The following is a 25,759-nucleotide window of genomic DNA, read 5'->3' on the forward strand; positions in this document are numbered from 1 at the left end:
TCTCTGCCCTGTGGGAAGTCCAAGGACCACCCACCTCCATCCAGGTCTAGTAAGGTGAGCATCCACGAAACTGCCTAGGCTCCCACGAAACCAATAGGTCCAGTAGAATCAAAAACCCGTTGCCATTGTTCTTGAGGTCTCAGTAGTCCTCCTTGTCCGCTATGTTCAGCGAGACCAGTTTTGACCCAGGCTTTTTCAGACCCAGGCCAGCTGGCCTTGGTGAGTTCCTGATAGAACATCCCCATTGTCTCAGTGTATGGGTGCACCCCTCGAGGTCCTGAGTTCCTTGCTTGTGCTCTCTCTCCTTCTGCTAAGAGGACTTTCTTAAAGCTGTTTTACAAACAGAAGTGAGCAAGCATATGGAACTAGTTACTACGGAGAGGGTGTTAGATAGAGAGCGTTAGAGCACAGAGGGGACAGAGGAGATTCCTAGCTGACACCCAGGAGAAAACAGCAGGAATTTAGCTACACAACAGGAGAGCAAACAGGCTCATTTTCACTCAGAACAAGAAGGTCTCGTCACCTTTGGTCACAGATTTGACTTGAGTTTTTCTATTAATTTATGCCATTACTTTCCTTGAAAAATGCCCCCTTGTCCCTATTTCGTTTTGACTCACTGATTTTTGTCCTTTCTTGCTGAAACTGAAGTCAGAGTGATAAAATGACCTGAATTCTGGGTACCAGGGAATTTCATTATCTTACTCCCCAGGATTAAAAAAAAAAAAACAAAAAAAAAAAAACACAACAACAAAAAAACAAAACAAAACACCAAGATCACTTTCCCCCTTTTCATCTAGTTACCACCCTTTCTTACACACACACACACACACACACACACACACACACACACACGCACTTTCACCAGCAAACAACTAAGTGCTGACTATGTAAAGCACCATTTCAGATGTTCAGTGGAAAACAAAGATGTAAGTTGGAAAGGTGACGATTTTAGCATCTAGGTTTAGCAACCAGGAGTCTTGTAGACAGTTAAAAAAAAATGCATAACCATAGCAAAGGATAGAAATAAAAAAATGGCACTTCCTCGGGGATGCGACCCAGGCCTTTGGAGAGGCTGATGGCTGGCTGGGCCTTTGGGTAGAGGGAACAGCTGTACCTTCATTCCCTTTTCTTTTGATCCACTGCCCATTTGGTGACTGTGAGGGTTTGTAAACAGGCCACTGATCTAGACCAATCTAGTCAGACTGCTGGAGCAATCGCTAAAGGAACGCTCTCCTTTTTCTGGAGTTGCACACTCAAGGACAGAACCGGTGCTATGGTGGCTGGTTTTGGTGCCACATGGATGGAGAAGCTGAGGGTGAAGGCAGCACAGGAAAGCAGAACCAAGACAAAGTCAGACTCCTGAGGACAGAGACAAAGGGAATGAAATCTGACTCTAGTCCTTTATTTAATATGAGCCGTCATGTTAGTTTACTTGATTGAGCTAATCTGGGCTGATTAGGAGGGTTTGTAATCTGGAGGTGGAAAATCAGTAAGGGTATTCACAGCAGAGTGGGGAACAGACATCTGCTGCCGTTGGAGATCAGAAGTGAGACGGGGCCAGGTGCTGGAAAGCGGAGAAGCAGTTGTTTATCACTAATAAGCAGGAGAAACCATGGGCAGCTTTTAAGTAAAAAGGTACAGATGGGAGAGGAGACAAGAGTGTGAGGGAAGGCTGAGCGAGATAACTCACGGGCTTCTCTCTACCTGAGGCTTTGCACAGAGGGCACGAGCTGGGGATGAGACTGAAGAATAATGACAGACGGGGCCAACGATGTAGGGGTCCTGGTGAGAATGAGGAAGGGAGCTGGGAATGAAACAGACAAAGAATTGGCACCGTGTTGATGAATGGACATAAGGAACGCAGGAAGAAGGCAGGTGATGCTGAGTTTCTATAGCTCAGAACAAAGAGGATGATGGCTCCACTAATGGAAATGAGGTGTGGAACAGGTTTGGGAGAAGATGGATTGTTTTCCCTGAGACTTCTGAAGGAGTGGGTAGGTTGGACAGGGCCTTGAGGTCCTCTCCAATTCTAGAACTTTTGGTTCAGGAGCAAGTCAGGCTGCAAAGGAAGACCTGAGCATAAAAAAATCATATTAGTAAGTGAGCTAAGAAGATACCTAACACAAAGATGAACCTATGGCAGAAATGACCTTGCCTGATGCTCCCTTTCATCCGAACACTATTCATCCCCTGTACCCCACAACTCCTGATGCCACCAGCCGTGTCCCCCTGCAGTGCTAACATAAAGGATTCCCTTTTGTAGAGGGGAGGCAGTTTTCCCCAGAACTCAATCTACATGTTAGAGCATCTTCTCCTAGCTGGGTTGGGAAGTATGGTGGAGGTCATTTTCTTTAAGCACAGTCTCAGGAGCTGAAGCAATACATCAAGCGACAGCTGCGCTAATGCTATGATGAGAACAGTTTAGGAGACACAGCAAGCCCACAAGATAGCCTGCTGCCTGTCTCAGCTGTACCCCACCCCCATCAGTGTAGGAAACCAGCCTCACCCCAGGCTCTCCTGGCGGGATTTGGCTCTGAGAAGTCTAATCCCTTTGTCCGGGACAGCTTATCCAGTATTTTACTATCATGGCCATTCTGAAGCTTTTCCACATTACATATCTCCATGGACGAGACAGCTAAAGCTCTGTGCTTGGCTGAGAGCCCAAAGGGACAGAAGAGAAAGAGTGGCCACTGCTTGAAAACCACACAAAGGAGACTTGTTTACGTACAGTTCATGGACGGCCTCTTTCTCCTCCCCCAGCCCAACACACAAACACTGGCTTTGTTTTACTCAAGAAGTTCCTAAACAAACACAGTTTTACAGAGCTGATGTCTCCAGAAGTACTCTATTACCAGGAAGGCATTTTAATTACCCTCTATTAAAAGGAACAAATGTAACTTCCTATGTTTGTAAATTGTTATCAGAAATAGTCTGGTCATTAATTAAGCAAAAACAGTAACAATAACACAAGTGAGATTAATATTGAGACTATCTAAGTTCTATTTTTTATTGAAAAAATTAGTTTACTCTGTTGTTATTGTTTCTACCACTTTTTTTTTTTTCTGAGGCAGTTTGGGATTGGAGGAACAGCTCTGAAAATGTTTATATGTACTTAATTCTTTTGCATTAAGAATTCCTCATTGACTTTTCTATTCCTAGGAGCCAGGTTCAAAGGCAATCCAACTTTCTGAGAGAAACTATGTTCTTGTTGATATTTTTTTTTAAAAAAAATCTTCCTTCACGTTCATTATCCAAAATAACCTTACTTCAAATATAAGTGTCTTAAGGCATAGTTACAAATTCAACCACCTTCTAAAGACTCTCCGGCACCTGAGGGGATACAGTTGGTGGCAAGCCCTTGTTTTGTGTGCTCGAGGTTCTAGGTTTAATCTTCAGCAACAGAAGGGGAAAAAAGCTTCCCGTCAAATACATTCAGTTACCCTTCCCTCTCTCTTCCAGCCACAGCTAGTGACTCTGGTTCTCTCTAGGCCTCAGTTTTCCCACCACAAGCCACACCATTAACAACCAAGAGATGGGGGCAGGAGGAAGCTTCCTAATTTCCCCATCCGTGGAATAAGGCAAGATGCAGGTAACTATGAGACTTTGGAGTTCTACACTAAGTTGCTTTGTAAATGGCTAATTAAACACAGGAAAATCAAGAGATGCTTAAAAAAAATTGGACCTGGGAGTGAAGGAGTGGTCACACAGCTGTCCTTCCTGCACTGCGTTATTCTGCTGTGACCGAGAGAAAGACTCACAGACTTACTGAACTATTGCCATTGAAAGACTCACAGACTTACTGAGCTATTGCCATTGAAAGACTCACAGACTTACTGAGCTATTGCCATTGAAAAGCTCAACTGTAGATCAATAAAAATCAACATCTCTTTCTTAGAATAAGCTACTGTCTAATGATTTGTGTACCAATTTTAGAGATGGTATGCTTCCAAGTTGCTATATTCCAAGACTTTAGATTAATTAGTACAGAGAAATTATTTTTATCTATGCATCATGTAAGGATTCAAAACCTAGGTCAGGCCCTCGTCTTCCCACTAGTTAAGTTCAGCACTGGTTGAGGGTACAGGAGCAGAGCAGAAGGTGAAGACAGACTGGATCTGGGCCACTGTTAAGTCATTAGTTAGTAGTAATAGCTAATTGCTTTATCCAACATGTCCAAATTTTCCAAATTAGGAAAGGAAGACATTTGGTCATAATACGAATGGCCTCCGTTTTTAGGAAACCAGCATCCTCTTTAGTGGTCCCTGAAAGAGCTCGGTCTCCATCCATATGCCTAGGCATGCTTCATTAGAGCTGCAAGCTAACTGCCTGAGTTTTCACTCTCCTCAACGAAATTAGCTCACGACGTGAAGACAACACACTCAGTTACTATAATCCACATCAATTGCCAAGAGAATTGGAGGTTACAAATAAATGAACTCAGAGTCAGCAGGGACCCTGGGTCCTAATCACAAACTCCCAGTCATTGTAGTTGATTGTTCATCTTTTGCTAAAATATTTCTAAGGACGGTCCAGCATGCAACAAGCTGGTTATACAGGCGTCTTAAATAAAATAGCAGCACCATGGTAACTTAGTTACCATGCAATTTAGAAAACTGTACCATACCTTAGACCATCCCATAGTGGAAAAGCCTTGCAGAAGCTGTGAAGAGTCACAAAATGACACTAATTATTGATTCAAAGCAGAATGTGTGACAGATACAAAAAAAGGCTTGTGTGATAACCAAAGTACCACACACACACGGACACACACACACATGGACACACAGATGCAGACACACAGTGACTACACACACACACACAGATGTGGACACACAGACAGACACACATGTGAGGATATCTATTCCACGATGCATTGAACACCTGTGTGCCACAACCATCATTTGGTAGAGGCTAAGCTGAAGAATATCAGGTTTTTCGCATTAATCTCCCCTTATCTATATCCTAGTATGTATTTTTTCCCCTTTTTCTGGGCTCCATATTGGAAGTACTCTAGGAAATTAAGTAGGTTCTGGAAGGTCCCACATGTGAGAGTCTGCTGCTGCTATTTTTCTCAGCACATGATTTCTCACCGTTAGAGAACAGACACTGGCCATCCATTTCCTGACACAGCCCAGGTCACATGGCCCCTGAGATATCCCACGCTGGCACCCACTTTCCTCTACTGTGAAATATGTTTCCTTAATAGTCATGCCCCGCCACACGAATAGTCACTCTGTCCCCCCTCATGTGTTCCTGCCTTGTCACAGCTTCCTCACCCTCTCCCGTGTCAACCGTCAGACTCTATATGTGCCTTGCTACAGTACTATGTAGCTATTCTAAATGGTGCCCATATTGCTACCAGCTTGGGCACCCAGCAGGAATGAGCAGAGGACATGGCGAGGCTGGTCCTGTTAGCTCCTGTTAGCTCCTTCTCCTATAAATAGCATGGCTGGCTGGGCTAGGCCACAGGTAGTCAGTCACCTATCCACCATACACTTGGCCCAAACCTGTGTGATTTTACTCCATCTGGTTGGACAGTTATTATAAGAGGAGCTTTAAATGTCACAGTTCATCCTTCCCTAGCTATGGCAGAAAGACCACATCTTGACTCCTTCTGCGGTCACTAGTACGTGATTGACTTTCTCTCTATGATCCTGCAACAATAATTTAATTATTGTAAAAATCAAAGCATCATGCAAACATACCCAAACTAGAGTTTCCTGGGAGGTAAAATGTATCATATTTGAATCTGACTCACAAAGATTTTCTAAGGCCTTTAGGGACAGGAACAAGATGAGACTTAAGATGCACGGTCCTATAAAACCGACAGCTGGGTGGCTCGCTTTATCAATACTTGGCAGCTGAGCCCTGACATGTCTGGGCCTGCAGCTTCCACCCCATGCTATGCTCTGCGCCATCCTGTCCGTCGCTCACTACCAGTGTTCTGCTGTGGTCTAAGAACTTGTGCCAGGGTGCGGGTTTAGTAGCCCCCCCCTCCCGTCTGGAATATGAGGCACATGACTGACTCCTGCATCTGCGCTTGTGGCTCCCTGCTGCACAGGTGCAGAGTGGAAATAATGGGAGGGACCTGGGCCTCTTCCAGCCGGGACCAATGTGCACCATGCACCCGTCACTGTGACCACTCATCTAGGGTTTTACGTCCCCCTCTTCCCTCTCACATGACTGTCCAGGCCACATTTGTAGATTTCCAGCAATGTAAGCCACTCCTTATTCTACCCAGTTCTTCTCACTTCCTGTATCTTAAAAAAAATAACCTTTAGAGTACAGGTTTAGAGCTACTGAGGAAAATCGTCAATGGGAGGATTCCAAGAGTTGGCTAAAGTAAACATGGACAGACACATGGAATAAAGAGATCCCTGTAAAAGATGGAGACCACAGTTGTTACTAACAAAGTATTGCACATTTAGAAAGAGCTGCTGGCATAGATTCCAAATTGTATCTGACTATGAGAAGTTAATGGATATGCCAGTCTGATGTAATCATTCATAAGCACTCACTACACAGAGAACAGCTGCATGCTGGGATGTGGATTCCCCTCCGTATGCTGTGAATATATTTTATTACCACTGGTTAATAAAGAAGCTGCTTTGGCCTATGGCAGGGCAGAATAAAGCCAGGCAGGAAATTCAAACAGAGATAAATATATATAGAGAGAGCAGAGTCAGAGAGACGCCATATAGCTGCCAAAGGAGAAGGATGCTGGAACCTTACAGGTAGGCCACAGCCTTGTGATGATACACAGATTAAAAGGAATGAATTAATTTAAGATGTGGGAGCTAGCTAGAAATATACCTAAGCTATTGGCCAACTGTTGTAATTAATATTGATTCTGGTCTGAGTGGCTGGGAAACAAATGAGCATTCTCCGTTTACAATGCTGTCCACTGTAAATACAATTTTATTTGTCAAGAGTTAGTATTTTTTTTTGAGTTATAAACTGATTGGCCCATTAGCTCAGGCTTCGTATTAGCTCTTATAACTTATATTAGCCCATTATTCTTATCTATGCTAGCCACATGGCTCAGTACCTTTTTCAGCGGGGCAGTACCTGCTTCTTCAATGTCTGGACAGGACTGCTGAGTTATGAAGATGTTACAGAGATTTCTCACATATTTCTGTATGTAGTTTTCCCTACTGCTTATATCTGACATCAGTGTGGAATGCTGTTACTATACACCTTTTAAAATATTTCCTTTAAAAAAATTGAAAGTAACTACGTGAAATGTTTTAGTTTAAGGGTTGGGTGTAGCTCAGTGGTTGAGCGCTAGCATGTGGAGGAGGTCTTGTATGAACTCCCAGCGCAGGGAAAGGAATGAGTGTGGGCTCACTGCAGTAATCACAGCTCACTACTACTTTCTACCCATTGAACCAGAACTCCCCAGCCCTCCTACTCAAGCTCCTGCCAATCAGTGCTTTAATTTCTGCTCCAAGAGTCTGAGTACTCCGAGTACCCGGTGGAAGTGCAATCATACGGTATTTTGTGCTCTTGTAATTGGCATAGTGTTCGAGACTCCTGTGTTGTCTGTAGTTGGCACCCTCAGCCAGCTTGCAAAGGAACAGACCTTACATTCCGGCCTACTGTGCTTCAGTCTTCCTTCTCAGAGACTCTCCACTTCCCTGTCATCCTCAGTCCAGCCTGTTTCTAGTCCTGAGACTTTCCCATCAAATCCTCAGCACCTGAAATCTAAGACCCCTTAAGGAGACATTTTAAAAACACTAACTAACGGCAGTCCTTTTCCGGAGCAATTTGATAAATCTTATTTAGCTTCCTGACTTCCTGGCGAGGCAGGGACTAGCTTAGGTGGCTCCACTTTACTGAGCAGCACAGCATAGGGAGGTGCAGCGGCTTTCAAACGGAATTCAGTTAGCAAAGGTAGTCCCAAACATCCGGAGGTGTCTCTCAGTTCCTGCCGGTCCTGGCTCTCCTTCCATGGGGTAGCTGTTCAGTTCTCTCCTAATACACCCACAAATAAACACACGATTCACTGAACTACAGCTGTGGCTATTTCCTCTCGGCCTCTCTCTCCCCAGCACTGTTTGTCAGTCTGGGCCTCATGGTGCCAGCATCTCCGAGCCAGGCCTGAGCTTGGAGGCTCCTGTTCCTGACCTACTGACCACCTAGGCTCAGGAGCCCCTGTTCCTTGCCCTGGTTGACATGAGTCAACCTTCTCCTTCCCCTCTTCCCTCCGTCATACACCAGTAGTGATCTATTTTTCAGTTTCAGCTAGTCTTCTCAGTCCTACAGGTTTCAGTTAAACACAGTTGTCCAAGGCAGCTCGGGTGGCTTTCAGAGCGCACTTAACATCTTACTTTATTGGAAGACTGAAGCACACAATTGGAAGACTGAAGTCCACCATATTCCTCCGCCTTGGTTAGCAGAGAGCTTTAGAGTGGGAGCCACCACCACTGCTAGAAGAGCAGCACAGATGTCAGTGTCCTCTGTGCACGTCTACAGCCAGCTGTGCTCAGTGGGACCTGGGGTACTGCGTGCCAGGCACGGGGTGTGCAAAGGGAACTGCTGATGCTTTCAGTGTTGGGTGCTAAAGGCATTCTTCGTGAAAGGCTTAGTGGATTCTTAGTGGATGGCTGCGGTAGGGAGGAGCCAGGTGCTGAGGATGACAGGCTCAACTGAAAAGCGAGCAAATCCAAACACAGGTGCCTTTGCTTGTATCCTACAATTGGGCTTTGGCACCTGATCTCCCACTGCCACTGCGGGCAGGAGAATGGGTGTGTGTGTGTAGCATGTATGTATGTGTTTAGCATGTATGTGTGTTTAGTGTGTGTGCAGCTGCGGCTGGCTGCCTTAGAAGGCAGCTGCTCTTATAAATTCTTCACGGGGAAGCAGGAGGCTCCCACAAAGGTGGTGAGGACCCGGAGCGATGCGACAGGATCCCTGACTTGCAGTCCCTTCGCTGTGAGACAGAACTAGACAGTGCGAGGAGGCAGCAGCTGCTGTGGGGGCTGGCAGCAGGCTGTGTGTGGGTGTGTGCGTGCATATCTGTGTAAGAGAGAGGTGGGCACTGCGCACACCAGGTATCGCACGTTCACACAGCCAACTGTTACTTACAAATGTAAGTTCTAAAATCCCACCGCTCACTGCTTCTGTTCAAGAGCAGGAAAATGGCTTAGTAAATTATACTTTGTGATAGAATTTTGGAGTTATATAGGCCATTCTCAAGTATTCCATCTTGTCTTTCAGGCACACAGCTACTATACGTATTATAGCTCCCCTCCTCTGGATTTGGCTTGTGGTCTGACTGCCTCTGGGGTGGAAAGCTAGCTGAGGTCACAGGCACTCCTTCCAGGAAGAGCATTTAACAGCCACTCTGTAATTTGTGGCTCTTCTCCCCCAGCTGCAGCAATTTCAGATGGCCTGCCCTGCCTGACCTTTTGAGTCCAGGGGAGACTATGGTGAGCAGAGCCCTCTGCTGGCGAGAGTCGGGATTGCAGGGAGGGAAGCCTGACAGGTTTCTTTCACTAGTGCTGTTTAAAAATTAAATTTTATTCTCATTTATTTTACATCCTGATCACAGTTTCCCTTCCCTCCTCTCCTCCAGTCCCCCAGCCTCCCCTCTTTTTACCCCTCCTCTGTTTCTGTTCAGAAAGGGGCAGGCCTCCCATAGATATCAACAAAGCACGGCATATCAAGTTGAGGCAGGACCAAGCTCCTCCCTTGTATTAAGGCTGGGTGAGGCAACCCAGGATGGGGAAAAGGTTCCCAAAAGCCAGCTCAAGCGTTAGGGCCAGGCCCTGATCCCACTGCTGGGATTCCCACAAACAGACCAAGCTACACAACTGGTCTGGCAGGTTTCTTAAGGCCCTGTATTAGAGGGCTGTGTTCCCAGAGCAAAACCTAGCATCTAATGACAACATGGGACATGACCACAATTCCAGAAAATATGAGGAGTTGGGAACCTGAGACTAAAGACAATATGCGGAAGAGAAAGGGAACAGGAATGGTGGTAGAGTTTCTCGGGTTATATTTGGGTGCGATCTGACTTCCACAGAGGCACTGCCGGAGTTTCAGCCTGGGGGACAGCACAGGGGGCACTAGTCTCCTTACACTCAGACGCCTGCCGTGTTCTGTTAACACACTCCATAGGTTAGCAGCGGGGGAAATAGCCACAGGAAAATCATAGGCAACTGTGACCGTCCTTTGCTCCTCTCTTTAGTGAGAGGCAGCATCTCCAAACATGAGACACTGCTGCCCAGGCCACAGCAAGCCCTGACATACTGACCAATTCAGCCAGGGAAGGGCATCTGCAGGACATACTGGACACACAGCGAGCCCAAGGGCCCACAACAGAGCTGGGCTTGGCCAAGCCAGAGCCAGTAGGCGCCTGGGGGTGTAAACATCCTCTGCAGGCAGCAGGTTTCCCTGTGGCCATCAGGGGAATGAGTGGGCCTCTCCAGCTGCCCAGCTCTCAGCTCCCAGCAGCATCACTATCCATGCCCTCCTGGAGGGTACAGGGAGGTTTTAGCATGAACTCTGGGGATGCTGAGCTGGGTAAACTCAGCAAGTTATCATGTGCTTTCATTTTCTCACTGGGAAAGAAGGAACGACGGTAGCAAGAATGACCTCTGGTCAGTGGAGTCTGCGGTAAAAAGCTCTTACCATGGAGCCTTATACAGGCTACTTCCATGGATGTTTTCATTCTTCCAAAATCCTTTAGCTTTGCCAAGGTGGGGGTATTGGGTGGAGGCTAGGAAGGTTGTATGCAGCAGGTGCCTGTCAAGAGACACTCAGCTTCTATGTTCAGTCAGTAAGAGCATCACTAAGCGTCTGAAGGGGCTCTTTACACCTGACTAGACTCCACAGGATAGACTGCAGCACCAGTTATGAAATGGAATATTTGCTGAGGGATTGGGACACCCTTCCTAACATTGTTAAGTGCCCATCACGTTGTATTCTATGGTTGAGAAGGCTAGAATCTTACAGGACATTTAAAGGGGCTTAAAAGTGAAAGACCTATGTGACAAGAACTTCAAGTCTCTGAAGAAAGAAACTGACGAAGATACGGGAAGGAGGAAAGATCTCCCATGCTCATGGATAAGGATTAACATAGTAAAAAAGGCCATTTTACAAAAGCAATCTACAGATTCAATGCAATCCCCATTAAAATCCCAGCATAATTCTTTACAGACCTTGAAAGAACAATACTCAACTTCATATGGAAAAACAAAAACTCAGGATAGCTAAAAGAATCCTGTACAATAAAAGAAATGCTGGAGGTATCACCATTTCTGATTACTACAGAGCTATGGTAATAAAAAAAACCTGTATGGTATTTGGCATAAAAACAGACAAGAAGATCATTGGAATCAAATTGAAGACCCCAATGTAAATCCACACACTTAAAGACACCTGATTTTTGACAAAGAAACCAAAATTACACAATGTAAAATAGAAAGCATCCTCAACAAATGGTGCTGATCTAACTAAATGTCAGCATGTAGAAGAATGCAAATAGATCCATATCTATCACCCTGCACAAAACTCAAGTCCAAGTGGATCAAAGACGCCAACATAAATCCAGATACATTGAACCTGACAGAAGAGAAAGTGGAAGACAATCCTGAACGCACTGGCACAGGAGACAACTTCTAGAACAGAACACCAATAGTACAGGCACCAAGATTGACAATACACGGGACCTCATGAAACTGAAAAGTTTCTGTGAGGCAAAGGACACTGTCAATAGGAGAAAATGGCAGGCTACAGAATGGGAAAAGACCTTCACCAACCCCACATCCAACAGAAGGATGATTTCCAAAATACATAAGGAACTCAAGAGACTAAGTATCAACAAACCAAATAATCCAATTAAAAATGGGGCACAAACTAAACAAAGGACTCTCAACAGAAGAATCTCAAATGGCATGTTCAATACCCTTAGTCATCAGGGAAATGCAAATTAAAATGACTCTGAGACACCATCTTACACCTGTCGGGATGGCTGACATCAGAAACACAAGTGACAGCTCATGCTGGAGTGGATGTGGAGAGGGGGAGCTCCCCCACTGCTGGGGGGGGGATGCAAACTTATATGTTGGAAGTCAGTGTGGTGGTTTCTCAGAAAATTGGGAATCAGTCTACCACAAGAGATCTAGCTTTTGGGCATATACCCAAAGGATGCTCAATAATACCACAAAGACACTTGCTCAATTATATTCATAGCAGCTTTATTCATAATAGACAAATCCTGGACACAGCCTAGATGTTCCTCAACCAAGGAATGGATACAGAAAATGTGGTACATTTACACAATGGAGTATTACTCAGCTGTTAAAAAACAAAGACACCAGGGAATTTTGAGGCAAATGGACAGAACTAGAAAAAAAAAATCATCTTGAGTGAAGAATCCTAGACCCAGAAAGACAAACATGGTATGCACTCACTTAGAAGTGGATATTGGATATTAGCTGTAAAATTAAGGACAACCAGGTTAAAATCCAGACCCAGAGAGACTAGGTAACAAAAAGGGTTTGTAGGAGAACACCCAGATTATATTCCTGGTAAGGGGGAATAGAAGAGATTTCGCGAGTGGACTGAGGGCGAATGGGGATGGGAACATGAGTGATCAGGTTGGGGAGGGGACAGAGGGGTCGAGTACTGAAACAGACTACTGGAAAGGGGGGGCATTTCAAGGACAGGTAAAAGCCTGGCAAAGGGAATCTCCCAGGAATCTGCAAGGATGACCACAGCTTAGACTCCTAGCAATAGCAGGCAGATACATAGCTCAGACTGGCCATCTCTTGTGACCAGATTGTTGCCTAGTCTAACTGTCATCAGAGAGGCTTCATCCAGCAACTTGATGGAAACAGATACAGACTCAGATAAACATTAGGTGGAGTTTGGGGAATTCTACAGAAGAGGAGGAAAAAGAATTGTAGGAGCCAGAGAGGTCAAGGACACCACAAGAACACCCAAAGTCAACTAACCTGGGCTCATAGGGGCTCACAGAGACTGACCTAGCACTCTGCATGTATGTGACCGTTGTGTAGCTCGGTCCTCTTGTAGGACTCCTAACAGTGGGAACAGGGGCTGTCTCCCACTCCTTTTCAGGCTTTTGGGACCCCACTACTCATGCCCAGTCTTACTACATGGGGAGATGCTTAGTCTTACTGCAACTTGATATGCCATGTTTTTGTTGATACTCATAGGAGATCTGCCCTTTTCTAAACAGAAACAGAGGAGGAATGAATTGGGGGTGGGTGGGAAGACCGTGGACTGGGGGAGGAACTGGGAAGAGAGAAGGGAGGGGAAACTGAGACCAGGATGTAAAAAAATAAAGAACTGAACCATAAAATTTGCCTCCATTTTCTATGGCATATTGGTTTAAGGGCATCTAATAGGCAACGGAAGAATTCTGGTTTGGGTGCCTGACAGTCTAACTGGAAACCTGGAGCCACTGCTGTGCTGGTGAGAACAGCATCAAAGACTTTAGAATTCCAATCCAGATGCGAAGCCACAGGAAAGTGGTGCATCCAGACAGAAACTGGTGAGGGATCAGTGAGTTCGCTTTCTGTGATGTGCATCCTCTCCTGCCCTGTGGGAATGAGAAGTTTTGCAGTGGTCCTCAACCTTCCCAACCCTGCAACCCCTTAATACAGCTCCTCATGTTGTGGTGACCCCCAACCATAAAATTATTTTCAAAGCTATTTTATAATTTCACTACTGTTATGAATATGATGTACTTATAATGTAAATATTGGATATGCAGATGGTCTTAGGTGTCCCCTGTGAAAGGGTCACTGGTCTCAACCACAGGCTGAGAACCCCTGCTTGAAGGCATCTCACAAAGTACAAAAATCCCTGCATTAACTGAGACCATTGCTGCTAGCATATACATCTCATTTCAAAGCTTGCATTTTCCTGTCCTAGGAAATATTTTCCAGCGGGCCTGTGGCTAACCTCTCATGTTATTTCAGGATCAGCTCTGGTGGAGATTTATTGAAAGAAAAATCCAAGAGATCCACTATCTTTCCAAAGGAAACAAGAAGGCCTTAACTAGAAAGAAACACACTTCCCTAAACACACAGGCAAAATGTAAGGTCCAGAAGGTTCAACAACATCGAATCATATTGCCCTCAGATGAGGCAGAAGCACGGAGGAAAGCTGAGTCAGCAAGAGCATGAAGCGGGAACGGAGCGAGGCAGCTACATGCTCAGGCTTGGGGGACCACCATCAGTGCCTCCAGGAGCACCCCGAGATTAAAAAGGAGCAGCGAGACACAGGTGTCACGGGAGCTGGGAGGACAGCAAGTGAAGGCTCACAGCCAGGTGCAGGCTAAAGAGCACAGGGTCCCTGGTTGGCAGTTCAGGGGAAAGAAACAATGGGTTTCAGATCTACCTTCCATTTTATTTTAGGTTTGCAAAATGTTTAAAAATTTAATTCATTTATTTTATGTGTATGAGGGTTTGGCCTGTGCGTATGTAGGTGCACCACATGTGTGCAGTGCTCATAGAGCTCTTAAGAGGGCGCTGGATCCCCTGGAGTTGGAGTGGTGTATGTGCACAGAATATGGGTGCTAAGAATCAAATTCTAATCCTAGTAAGGCCAACGACTGCTCTTAACTACGGGGCCATCTCTCCACCCTCCCCCCACCTGTCTTTTGAGGGTAGGTCCTGCTCAGCCCAGGCTGACCTTGAACTTGCTATGTAGCTGCAAATAACTTTAAATTCCTGATCCTCCTGCCTCTACCTCCCACTTTACCTCCCACATGCTGGGATTACAAGCATGTGCCATCATACTTACCCGGCACAGATGCTTGTAGTAGGGCTGGTTTGCCTACACTGTAGTATCAGACACATTGCTTGGTAAATTGGTTGAAATGCCATGAACAGTGACAGCAGACTGGCGTTCACTGATGTGACACTGGCTTTGATGGCTCTCTCTGTAACTCCATGGAGGCCTGCTTTGCCCTACACAGAACTATTACTGAATGTTTCCATTCTTCCAAAGCAGAGAGCTTTAACTCGGAATAAACAAGCACATAATATCAGCGCCAAGAGCAACAAATCCTCCTACAGCACTTTCTATCAGGATAGTCATGCCGTAGATGGACGCAGTGACCACAGGAGAAAGCCTCTTTAGCTTCCAGGGGACAGCGTCTTCCTAAGCGAGCAGAGCTCTCTTGCTCCTCTGCTGCTCTCTACTGTTCAAGAAGAGTCAGCAGCCAGCTGAGGCTGTAGCCTAGCCAGCACTGGGGAGGCAGGAGGCTTGGTGGTCTCTGTCTGCTTCATCCACATTTATTTCAGGGAGATAGATACGACAGACATAGTTAAAGGAGCCATCCACATGGGGAAACAAACAGAGAGAATTCACTGTCAAGCTTTTCCTGGGGACATAACTTACGACTGCCATTCCTTGCTTTCCCTTCAAGCCTGTTTTGATTGGGTTCCAGTGTGGACTACTTGGTCCCTTACTTTACTGTGGTGACTTTAACAATGGCACAGTTCATCTTACACAGTTGTGACTTCACCCCACAACCTAAATGCTGTCAACAAGAGTCTTCAAAAACAAATGACTAAGTGGATATGAGAAGGACAGCAGACTCACAAACCAAATTGAAATGTTTCAGTCATTTCCCACTGCTATAGACTTGGTGTCCATGGTGGATCCGCACAACTACCTCCCTCACTGCTATGCCTTGCAATGAGCGCTACATATTACATAAGTCACAGCATCTATGGCTCCTCTTTCTGCTACATAAAAAGAGAAGCCACATTTTAAAGCAGACAATAATTTTATGATTGTGGTTGAGTTCAAAGAAGTGTGTTTACTTTCTCTCTGCAAGTGTGTAACGAAATCCCAGTATGTCACTAAGATGTTTCACTAACAAGTGTTGTCTAGACAGCTGCAAGCTTCTTTGTGTAGAATCACGTGGCCCACAGGGGGTCTCTTCTCAGTTTTGGCAGATGAAGGGTCGGCTTCCTAGATTCATCAATCTGGGAATACATGGGTTAATTTATAGAACACATGGGTTCCTAGGTTTAAGACTAGAGACCCATTCAGATAGGGAAAATGGTGACTTCCGCTGACCGAGGGAGGCAAGTCACAGAGAAGGTTCTCATTATCTGGAGCCCAGCCTCTTCCTCTGAGGGCCCGCGACTGAAGGTGTGGCTTATGCAGAAGCTGGCAGCAGCAAAAGGATTCTGGATGTGCAAGAACCAAAGACTAATTCAAACCCCACGGATGAGTCCTGGGTGTTCCTGACAGCACTTGCCAGTGCTGCATTTTTAAGCTTCTGAACACATACCACCCACAGTTACTAGGTATGCCTTCATACCACACAATAAATACCAGGAGAGGAAACATGGACGGGCAGAGGACTGTCCCCAAAGCAGCTCTTACTCATGCTGTAGTCTGTTTCTCAAACAGGAAGTTACTTTTGCCACTGAGCCCAGCAGGGGAATTAATCCTAAGGTACTCTGTGTCAGACAGATTCATGTTGAAACAAAAGGGAGGCATACAATAACAATGTTCAGATCACTAGCAAAAAGTTGGGGAAACTGAGGAGAGTATATCTTTAAGAGAGATCTTTTCTACTGATCTATAAACTGTCTACTTCAACACTGGGCCAGGAAGACATCATAGACAGAGGCATTCTGGGAACACTACTCTGAAAGCCCAAGTTGCTCTTTAATTCTTTTTTTTTTTTTTCTTTCTTTCTTTATTTATTTATTAAATATTTCAGTCTCTTCCCCACCTCCGCCTCCCCTTTCCCTCCCCCTCCCCCAATACGTTCCCCCTCCCTCTTCAGCCCAAAGAGCAATCAGGGCTCTCCGTCCCGTGGGAAGTCCGAGGAAAACCCTCCTCCATCCAGGTCTCGTAAGGTGAGCATCCAAACTGCCTAGGCTCCCACAAAGCCACTACATGCAGTAGGATCAAAGACCCATTGCCACTGTTCTTGATGTCTCAGTAGTCCTCATTGTCCGCTATGTTCAGTGAGACCGGTTTTAACCCAGGCTTTTTCAGACCCAGGTCAGCTGGCCTTGGTGAGTTCCCGATAGAGCATCTCCATTGTCTCAGTGTGTGGGTGCACCCCTCGCGGTCCTGAGTTCCTTGCTCATGTTCGCTCTCCTTCTGCTCCTGATTTGGACCTTGAGATTTCAGTCCGGTGCTCCAATGTGGGTCTCTGTCTCTGTCTCCTTTCATCGCCTGATGAAGGTTAATATTCAGGAGGATGCCTATATGTTTTTCTTTGGGTTCTCCTTCTTCTTTAGCTTCTCTAAGAACCCGAATTGTAGGCTCAATGTCCTTTATTTATGGCTAGAAACCAAATATGAGTGAGAACATCCCATGTTCCTCTTTTTGGGTCTGGCTTACCTCACTCAGGATAGTGTTTTCTATTTCCATCCATTTGCCTGCAAACTTCAAGAAGTCCTTGTTTTTTACTGCTGAGTAGTACTCTAATATGTATATATTCCATACTTTCTTCATCCATTCTTCAATTGAGGGGCATCTAGGTTGTTTCCAGGTTCTGGCTATTACAAACAATGCTGCTATGAACATAGTAGAGCATATATTTTTGTTGCATGATAAGGCCTCTCTTGGGTATATTCCCAAGAGTGGTATTGCTGGGTCCATGGGTAGGTTGATCCCAAATTTTCTGAGAAACCGCCACACTGCTTTCCAGAGTGGTTGTACAAGTTTGCATTCCCACCAGCAATGGATAAGTGTACCCCTTTCTCCACAACCTCTCCAGCATAGGCTATCATTGGTGTTTTTGATTTTAGCCATTCTGACAGGTGTAAGATGGTATCTTAAAGTTGTCTTGATTTGCATTTCCCTGATCGCTAAGGAAGTTGAGCATGACCTTAGGTGTCTTTTGGCCATTTGAACTTCTTCTGTTGAGAGATCTCTGTTCAGCTCAGTGCCCCATTTTATAATTGGGTTGATTAGCCTTTTACAGTCTAGTTTCTTAAGTTCTTTATATATTTTGGAGATCAGACCTTTGTCAGTTGCGGGGTTGGTGAAGATCTTCTCCCAGTCAGTGGGTTGCCTTTCTGTCTTAGCGACAGTGTCCTTTGCTTTACAGAAGCTTCTCAGTCTCATGAGGTCCCATTTATTCAATGAGGCCCTTACTGTCTGTGCTGCTGATGTTATACGTAGGAAGCGGTCTCCTGTGCCCACTTGTTGTAGTGTAGTTCCCACTTTCTCTCCTATCAGGTTCAGTGTGTTCAGACTGATATTGAGGTCTTTAATCCACTTGGACTTGAGTTTTGTGCATGGTGACAGACATGGATCTATTTTCATTTTTGTACAGATTGAAATCCAGTTTTGCCAGCACAATTTTCTTTAATTCTTTATCAGGACAACAAAAAGTGCCCCAAGCTAACTGACACTGGCATAGAATATTTCCCAGAGGGAATGAACTTGGAAAAGAGCTCATAAGTTTACGTTTCCCTGAGACCGGGTCCTTTGGGAAGGTGGATGAGTATACGTGACCTACAAGTGACTGAGATGTGACAGACTGAATGGCAAATAGGGGAAAGTGATTCTGTTTACCTACCCACACCTTTATAAACCCATGCGTGAACAAGGACAAAACCTTCTGAAACCTATTAAACTCAATTCTGTAGCCTAGAGCACATTTTAAAAAAAACTAAACAAACAAGCTATGGAGAGTTTTGAGCAAGACATGGGCATTAAACACAGAACGCACTCACTTGTTTGGGATCCACAGAGCTAAGACTCAGACAATGTATGCTTTCCAATTTCTCTTGGGTCTTAGAGTGTATTGATCATAACACGCTTATTTAATACGGTCTGACTGCAGGACTGCTCCCTGGTAAAGGGCAGCCTTGCCAAGCTTCCCCAGCTCTGGAAACCTGGGCAGAGCAGTCAGCATGCATTAGTGAAAACACATGAGCATACCCAGCATTCTTCAGAGGGTCTGGAGACGGCCCTTCCTCCTGCAGCAAAGTCATTTTTATTATTTCCAATAAATATTTATTTCATTTGGCACAGAGCTTAGTGCCATGTTTTATTAATTAGCCATATGCTTCATCCTAAATACTAAAATAGAAGCCTTTCAAGTTCCTCAGGATCCTAGAAGCCTTTTCCGTGGTATGCTAATATCACCTGGGGACTCTGGCGATCTGAGCCAGATCTGATACTGGATGGGTGTCTAGTGCCCTACAGAGACACCATACAAAGCAATGGAAGTTTTATTAGTAACTCACACTCCCAAAGGTGTCTGAAAAACTTCCTTAGAAGATCTCAAAATGCCAGATGTGAATTTTTTTCTACTAAAAAATTAGCCTAGAAACACAAATACTTGGTGCTTATGATTTTAGAAGATGCAGTATCTGTGTGTGTGGAATTCTGGGTCAAAGACAGCACTTAGGGTCGACTTAGGCTTAAAAATGTTTTTTCAAATATGCAGCAGATGCCACTGCAATTCCAGTTATGTCCACCCATCCCGGAAGCAGCCCTCAGCCACTGGGGAATGTCCTCAGATAAGGAAAGCGGCAGCGAGGCTGGGGCTGTCGACGAGTGTGCGGAAGCTGCCAGGACATCACTTCTCCTCCGGCACTGAAGGGACAGAAGGGGCAGGCCATTCTTTGCCAACTCTGCTTGTGTTCTGTCTGCCTTGACAGTAGAGAGCCACAGGTCATCTAATCTTCTTCCAGCCTCTCTTGAGTTTGGTAGGTGTCCGGGGCTGAAGTGCGCCCACTCTTGTCTCTACAGATGGCAACACCCTCCCGCCACGCCCCCTTTCCTGAGTGATTAGAAAGAAAAATCCTACCAGGTCTTCTTAAAGCTGTTGATCGTGTGTAAGGCTTTGGACTTTTGTGGGTTTTTTTTGTTTGTTTGTTTGTTTTAACTTACTGCTTTATGTATCAGAGAGAATCGTACGTATTCCACAAACTCGCAGCTGACAATGAAGGGTCAAGTCCAGTCTGGTGCTATCTGAGAGGTGAGGGGTTCGCATCCTGAGCAGCTACCGTGCTCTGCATGCGGTGGGGATTAATACCCCTCATCCCACAAGATGAACATCTATCTAGATGCGCCGAGAAAACATCTATATTCAAATGTAAAGTTTCTAGACTATAAGGAAGAGGTTGTGATGAGAAGATAAAACAAGTCTAAAGTACATGAAAGGTTACATGAGCAGCTTTTAATGTTTCTAGTGGAAATTTCATGTAGGAGATTCACCTAACCCTCTGTGAGAGGGCAGAGGTCTGGACATGATATTGGGTGATACTCTGTAGAAAGCCAGGTGTTAGGTAGGAGAGGGTCTGAAATGAGCAATCACTGTGTCGGTCTCCTCCCTGATTTCTGAGGCTGGTGTTTTAAATCCATTGCTGAACACTGATGTGGGAGTGTCAAATATCAATCTGTTGATTTCATTGGTTAAGTTATAATAAACCAACTGCTTGGCCTCAGCTTAGAACATAGATGGGAGGAGTAAACAGAATAGAATTCTGGGCGGAAGAGGAAGTGAGGTCAGACTCTGCTCTGCTCCCGGAGAGACGCAACAGCTCTGCTGGGGCAGAGACGCCATGCTCAGCTCTCCCGGGCAGATGCAAGCAATGAAGCTCCTCCAACTCCGGATGGATGTAGGCTAGAATCTTCCCGGTAAGCGCACCTTGGGGTGCTTACACACATCATTAGAAATGGGCTAGTCCAGGTGCGAGAATTAGCCTGTAAGGGCTAGAGTTCATGGGCCAAGCAGTTAAATGAATACAGTTTGTGTGTTGTTATTTCGGGCATGAGCTAGCCAAGCGGCCGGGGTGTTGGGGACGCAGCCCCGCCGCTCATATTTCAACAGAACACACTCCCCATCTTCTGTTGACCTTTCTTTTCCACAAGACTCTCTTCAGGACGCTTCTCCATGCCCACAACCCTCTACCCACTGAGCCATGGAGCAGGAAGGTTTTTTTTGTAGGTTTCATTTCCTTTTCCTATCCTTTTCTTGAAGTCCCTAGAGGAGGTTTCTAGCTCATTTCTTCTTAAAGAGGGCTTGCAGACAGGTGAGTCCTCCTGAAGGGAAGTGTTGTCTCCATCCTCACATACCCTCCAAAGCCAGAGTAACTGAGAAACGCCACTGAACTGGAGTACCTCATGGTGCCTGGGAGAGACGGAATAATGTCCCTCCAGCAGAGAAAACAGCAAGAGAGATCTTACCAGCTAGGGGAGGGGCAGCTCCTAAGACCCCTCCAAGGTACAAGAGAGGAAGATCCAGCTTGAAGGACTTGCTGAGACCAGGGAGTGAGACATCAACCTATGAAAAGTGCCAGAAATGAGCCTTGCCAACCTTCCCAAGACCCACAGAGGGTCTCAGTTGTGTGGAAGAGGACCTGCCTATGAGGGGAAGACAGGAGGCATGGCCACACCTTCCCTTGGACTGCAGCAGGCAATGCTGGGAAACGGCACACCTTCATTTTCAGTGATGCTCACAGCTTTGGTGACTGGGGGACGGACATAGAAACGAGTGAACTGAAACTGTTGGTGCATTCTGGGCATGGCTAGGCAGCTGTGATCTTGTTCAAATGTCCCTTGCAGGTGGAAGGCAAGGGCCAGAATCACTGAGCTGTCTAAGTCATAGTGAGCAATAAATGTGCTCTAGTTTTACCTCCTGAGCCATCTTTGTCTAATGTCTTTGGGGTCGGAGAAAAGATTTGAGATTGGAGGGTAGACTCCAGGAGGATGGCTGCACCTGTTACTCAGATTTCTAAGTATTTAAAAAAAAAATCATAAAACCCAAACAGGCACACCCAAACGACACAGCCCACTGTCTGTGATTTTAGTTTCCTCCTAACCAGCAGAACTCAGAAGTAGAAATTTCATCCTCCGAGGGAGCCATAGCATTTCATAGAGTGTGTGGTAGAATTTATTCCATTTCTGCACCAGTTTCTCTCCTATACAACAACTCGGAGACAATGAAGTCTCTGCTTCCATGTTCCCATAGGATAAATGCACCCCAGAGTGATTTATTTGTTGTTTTCCCTGATTTGATTTCATCACTTCCCTTTCCCCATTTTGGATGATGCACTGATGTTTTTCTTTCTTTGTAATCTTTCTTCCTCCTCCTTCTTTCTTCTTTGACAGGGTCTCTCTATTATGTAGCTCTCCCTGACACTATGTAGACCAGGCTAGACACAAACTCACAGAGATCCACATGCCTCTGCCTCGCTAGTGCTGGGATTAAAGGTGTGTACTACCATGCCCAGCCTGTTTTTTTGAATATAAAGATGTTTAGCATTATTTGTGCCACAGGAAAACAATGGTTATTAGTCACCTTCTTATTTGAATATAGGTGGCCTCTGACTTGCTTCATTTGATTTGCTGGTTTCTAACTTTACAATGGAGCAAGAGTGAGATCGATTCAGTAGAAACTGTGCTTGCTTTTGCTCCGTTCCCATGCTAGGCATCCGCAGTCGTGCACTCTTGTGTGATGCTGGGTCGTGGCGGCAAACGTGGCTCCCAGGCAGTCACAGACTCCTGCAGAGAAACAGCTGAGGCTCTAGGATGCATGCGGTGTGTGGTCCACAGAAGGTGACAGTGGGCTAGGCGTACTAAATACAATTTCATCACTAAGGGTTTTCTTTCTATAACACGGCTTGTTCATCTTAAATGCCTTTTCATAGGAACACATTTTCAATTATGATGTGCTTCTCGGGCTGTAACCTGTTGTAAGCCGAAGAGCACCCACGTCTCATACATTTCATTTCTAGTGCCCACACTGATCTGGAGGAACAGAGCGCCACTTCCATTCTACATGAGAACCTGAAGCCTCTGGGAAGCCAAGGTATTGGTTCCAGTTAACTGGTTAACACAGGAGGAAATTCTCTTTTAACCTCGGTTCCTGCTTCTTTCCTATGTGGTGAAAACAGGTGGAAATTATTTAAGTGAGCAGGAAACCTGGATGGTGTGATTGGTATACAGCAGTACTTTAATGTTCTTTGGAGAAATAAACACCCATTTATTGATCCTAAAGGGATCACTATAGATAAGGTGATTTATATAGATGAATCACACTGGGAGGTGATTTAAAGAAATATTATGATTCAGAGCATAATTTGAGTTTTGTCTTTACCCATGCTATAATTTCCAGTATAATATATATCATGTATAACACAATACAATATGATATCATACTATAGTATTTTAGCACATAACTGTCCTCATTTAGAACTTTAATGTACAGTAGGGCACTTTGTAAGACCCTGCTTTGTTTGTTTGAAATACAATGTGGAAAATGGATAAAACTGCCACAGTACACTTCCAGAAATGCCTCTAGAAGAGCGCGGGAATTTTTGCTCAGACTCATTTTCTCTTTTGCTAGACATAATCTTGTAATGTAATTTGGTGTTAAATTTCCATATATTTTCTTCTTTAAAATTAAAAAAACTTCTTCTCAGTCTGGGTTATTACTCCTCGGTTGGGTCATGATGACATCTGCCCTCCTGCTGCACCTCTCCTCTCCATGCTCATTGCTTCCTCCACACTTCTCCAAGCTGCCCTTCCCTGCTTTCATGGTCCACATTCTGGTCTCACCCTCACACCTCCCTCCCCTCCCCTCATCTCCGCTGCATGTCTAAGTCAGTGGAAGGTGATCGGTCATTCAGATGCATGCTCCCAGGTAATCCACCCTAGCATCATCCGAACAGTTAATGTCAGCAGGCAAATTTAACATGCTCACTTAGTAGCCTCTTAGAGTGCAGAAGCGGGCAAAAAGGAAACGACAGCTTACATGATTCAGCGGTTCATGAAGGGTGAACTGACCCTAGTAGGAAAGCTGTTTCCTTACATGCGAAGTTAGATTGCACATGGTTTAATGAGACAAATGTGCCACGAGTTAGGAGCATCACCACACCCAGTGCATTTGCCCTGCTTTCTGTTACAATGGGTACTAATCTGCCACTGCCCACTATCAGTGTAACACCCCTAAATGTCCCTACTGCTGCATTTGGAGCTAATTGCCTTACTGAAGAGTCTTCATATGGTTGCCTAGCTTGTATATTGTACCATACCATAGAGTTCAGACAAGGTAAAAAAGCGAGGATGCCCACAAGTCCACAGGTAGAAATAACTTTATTCCCATTTTTGTGAGTGCTAAAATGAGGCAGAGATGAGTATGGAAGCATAGTTGAGCTATATGGAAGAATCACAGATTCAGGTCAAATGGTGATGACAAATATATAACCTATCACACAGAACAAAATTTCCTTTTTTATTTTTGATTATCAGCGTAGTCTCTAATGGATGAGCAATCCTTTCAGTCTCCAAATTCCCCCTCTGAAGCAAACAATTAGCAGGACTATCTCAGACCGTCCTAAACATGTTTATCTGGTTTGTCCTTATTATCAAGAGTATTTACAATGAGTGACGGAACAGTGTTAGAATAGACGACAGAAGAGTCATGGAACATTGTGTATTAGAGCTCCCTAGAGAGAAACAGAACTGATGGAACGAATCTGTCTGTCTGTCTACCTCTATCTATCTATCTATCTATCTATCTATCTATCTATCTATCTATCTATCTATCCATCCATCCATCCATCCATCCATCCATCCATCTATCTATCTATCTATCTATCTATCTATCTATCTATCTATCTATCTTCTCTCTGTCTATCTAAATGGGATTTTTTAGAGTGTCCTGTAGGTTATGTTTCAACTAACTGTTCCAACAACGACTGTCTCTCAATGGAGAGTCCAAGAATGCAATAGTTCCTTAGTCCACAAGGCTGGATGTCTCAGCTGGTCTTCACTACATGTGAGACTCCTGAAGAAGTGGACTCTAAAGCCAGTGAAGGAATGAACTTGTCAGGGAAAGTGAGGGCAAACGGGGACAGAGCAAGCGCTTCCTTCTTCCACCTCCACAAGCTGCCACCAAAAGGTGAGGCCCAGATTAAAGATGGATCTTTCCACCTCAAAAGATCCCAATTAAAGGTCTTCCCACTTTAAATGATTCAATCAAGGAAAATCCCTCTATCCAGTTGCTTGGGTTTTAGTTAACTCCAGGTATAGGTCAAGTTGGCAACCAAGAATAGTCATCACACACCTAAAGGATTGATTCCCCTGCCCCACTCCATGAAGAGAAATACGGCAATCTAGAAGAAAGCACCCATTGTTGTAGCTCTTCAGCCTGAGTTTCATGATCACTTCTGTCAGAACCAGGGCTGAGGGAGGGACAGGTAAGTCTAGGAGAGACATAGGAGTCTGCAGCAGCCTGGGCTGCAGCTGGGCGACAGTAAGTGGACTGCTTTGTAAAGAATCAGGAGAGTGGGCAGAGAGCAGGAAGGAGGGCAGCTGAGGGGTGTGTCTAGTGAACAACACGGGAGTTCCTGGGGTAGAAGCACTGAGCAGAGCTGGTCTGAAGGGATGATTGTTTACAGGTCTTGGGAGCTGAATGATGGTGTGCAGTGGGCTCCAGGAGCGTATTGTTTACAGAAGATGGTAACCTTGCAGGATTTGTGTGCTGGATTCTATCTGAAGTACTCTATCGGCACTGCATTATCCCACCCTTATGCATGTGGATCTCTGAGGCTGCTACAGCAGCCACACCCCCCATTTAAAGATAAGGAAATAGCAGCTAAGTAAGTTGCCAAGCTTTCAGGTTTCAAGGACGGTAAAAGGCGGACCTCCCAGATCTACTGAGCTCAAAATTCCCACTCTTGTCCTTCTACTGTAGGAGGAGGAAGTAGAGTGGAAAGCGAGACTGCTATCAAGAGGACCAGGGTAAGACCGAAGGTCACAGGGCCTGAAAGAGCTGGGAAAT

At 45.2% G+C, this 25,759-nt stretch overlaps 1 protein-coding gene and 1 long non-coding RNA gene across 2 annotated transcripts in view; both read right to left on the reverse strand.

Moving 5' to 3' along the window:
- Scfd2 (sec1 family domain containing 2) overlaps window positions 1-25,759 on the reverse strand; it is a 314,706-nt gene that overhangs the window by 70,000 nt on the left and 218,947 nt on the right. The gene's annotated exons all lie outside the window — the stretch shown is intronic.
- Window positions 1-25,759, reverse strand: part of LOC126506352 (uncharacterized) — a 53,643-nt gene that overhangs the window by 3,885 nt on the left and 23,999 nt on the right. The gene's annotated exons all lie outside the window — the stretch shown is intronic.

This window comes from Alexandromys fortis, unplaced genomic scaffold, assembly GCF_014885135.2.
Source record: "Alexandromys fortis isolate MF-2015 unplaced genomic scaffold, M_Fortis_MF-2015_v1.1 scaffold_0, whole genome shotgun sequence".
NCBI classification, from domain to species: domain Eukaryota; kingdom Metazoa; phylum Chordata; class Mammalia; order Rodentia; family Cricetidae; genus Alexandromys; species Alexandromys fortis.